General features: G+C 39.7%; 1 pseudogene; it reads right to left on the bottom strand.

Moving 5' to 3' along the window:
* Positions 1 to 407: 407 nt before the first annotated feature.
* Positions 408 to 1,424, bottom strand: LOC137622005 (uncharacterized; annotated as a pseudogene).
* Between the last annotated feature and the right edge of the window lie 1,273 nt (positions 1,425 to 2,697).

Here is a 2,697-nt window from a genome sequence, read left to right as displayed (position 1 = left end):
CTGGGCAATCTATGCGTGGAGGCCCACCCTGCTTGAGGCGGGTGGCGAGTGAAGTAAGCCTCACTGGGGGCCACTGTAAGCTCCACCGGGGAATCATCATTGCCGGTCCTGCCAGTAATGAATTTTGGTCATCTTAATCACGCGTGCAAAATGACGTCTCCTGACTCTGTACACTCTAGTATAAAAAAACTATGAAAAGCAATTTCAAATAAATAGCATATGTTTTATTACCATAAATCTAAATATGTTAGTTTGCCTTCACTCATCAGGAGTCTTCACACCTGACTGTATAAACTGACCATTTTTCGAAGGTGATTAGGATGCATGACCCATACTCAGGGGCGCCAATCTTAAAATCAAAACCAAAGTTTCTTCGTAGAATAGAAAAACTGTAGCGGTATCTGTATTTACAGACCAGAAACTTTACGAGACTTGGCCCTTGCAAATTTGGTGATCAATATGTCAAAATCAATGTCTCTGAGGATGTCATACTCAAGGCTCATCAAAGCCAGGTGACTGAGTCGATCATGATGCATTGTAGTACGAAGTCTGTTTTTGATATACTTCATTTTGCTGAATGAACGTTCTCCAGAGCAATTTGTGACCATAAGCACCAAGTACATCCGTAGCATTATCTCAACATTAGGAAAAGTATCTGCAACTTTCTTGTCTAGCAGCAATTTGTAAAGGAAATGATCCTTCCCAAAGCTATCAGTCTTAAGATAATCATCCAGAAACTGTGAAAAAAGCTGCAAACTGTACAAGTTCAACACCAAGTGATTGATCCAGATCATCTTTATATTCACAAACTAATTTTACTGCAGCTGCTTCTATTTCAGTACAGCTCAGTGATTCCAGTCCAGATAAGAAACCGAAAAGGGAACAGGTGTTCTCGTAGGCCTTCAAACGTTGATTAAGGGTACTCAAAAACATGATCAGTTACTGGAAGAAAATTATCAACACGAAACTTTTCAGAGTGAGAAAGAGTTACTTCCACAGATCGTCCATAATCCAACGGATTCAGGCGCACATTGCGGTGGCGAATGTGTGGTGGAGAATATTCATCGGTTCTAGATAAGTCCTGTCCCTTCTTCTCATAAACATGAAAGCATTCTCGCTTTTCACGTACAAAACATTCCAAGAACTTTAACACTGCTACTGCTTTGTTCAGATCAAGTTTTGGGTCTTGCAGTGTGTTACTTGTAGCATCAACTCGGCCAAGAATATCATGCAAAAAAACAACATAAATGGCAGTTTCTAATTTGAGCATCTTGTCATGGAATCCATTGGCCTCATACCGTGCTTTGGCTAGCTCATTTTCATCACTTGCTATTTTGGCAAGAGCTTCACAGATTGGGTGATATCCTTGAATAAGTGCTTTCACGGCATCTGCTCGAAAGAACCATTGTGTTGTAGAAACCCCCTTTGGCACCGATACATGGACCAGATTCAACAGTTTTCAGTAGGTCTGTAAGGATTGCATACCGATGTGTAGAAGCTGTGAAAAACACATAAACTGCCTCAAGAAAACTGAAAAATGTGAGAGCTTCCTGACAACATTCAGCTGCAGCTTTTCCAAAGATAAATCATAAATATCCACAATTTTGTTTTATTCCTGACATAAAAACATTTTATTCCTTATATATTTACTGAGATTCAAAATTATTTAGGATGGGTCCTTTTTTTGAGGCCCCCTAAAATGTGGAGGCCCCTGGGCAGGTGCCCTCTTTGCCCCCCCCCCCCTAAATCCGGGCCTGCTTCTTAAGGGAACAGCGTATTAAAAGAAGTCAAACTTGTTTCTTCTGCATCTGTCTGCCTGACTAAGTAACAATATAAGTGAATCTTTATCAAGGAACACTTCAATCCGAATTAAGTGGGATTTCTTCCTTCTGCTGAGTTCATCTTGAAGATTATTCTCTTTGCTTCTGGAAGGCCAAAGACCAGAATCCACCTCAGTATATTTTTTCTTTTGTTCACAACACTAAACACATGAATGTTCCACTATTCCTGTACAATGGAATCTTATTGAGAGGACACGGTGACCTGAAAGAAATAAGACTTGTTTCTTTTGCATCTGTCCACCTGACAAAGAAACATTACAAGTGAATCTTTATCAAGGAACAGTGCATACCAAAACAAGTGTGACTTCTTCCCTCTTGCGAGTCCGTCTTTTAGATTAATACTTTTGCATCTGGAAGGGCCAAGATCGTAATCCACCTCTTATTCTTTATTCTATTTTATTTTTTTTCTTTAACTTTGATCACAGCAGTAAAGACATGGTTGTTCCACTATTCACGTACAATCGAATCTTCTTGAGGGGACACGGTGTAATAAAAGAAGGCAGACTTGTTTCTTCTGCATATGTCCACCTGACAAAGAAACATTACAAGTGATTCTTTATCAAGGAACAGTGCATACCAAAACAAGTGTGACTTCTTCCCTCTTCTGAGTCCATCTTGTAAATTATTCCCTTCGCATATGGAAACCAAAGACCGGAGTCCACCTCTTATTTTTCATTTTTTTCCTATGTTCACAGCACTAAACACATGATTGTTCACCATTCCAGCATAATAGAATCTTCTTGAGGGGACAGAGCGTACTAAAAGAAGTCAGACTTGTTTTTTCTGCATCTGTCCACCTGACAAAGAAACAGTACAAGTGAATCTTTGTCAAGGAACACTTCAATCCAAATCAAGT

Source organism: Palaemon carinicauda, chromosome 28, assembly GCF_036898095.1.
Source record: "Palaemon carinicauda isolate YSFRI2023 chromosome 28, ASM3689809v2, whole genome shotgun sequence".
NCBI lineage: Eukaryota > Metazoa > Arthropoda > Malacostraca > Decapoda > Palaemonidae > Palaemon > Palaemon carinicauda.
Note: the sequence above shows the minus strand (reverse complement) of the source record. Positions and strands in the feature narration are given on the sequence as shown.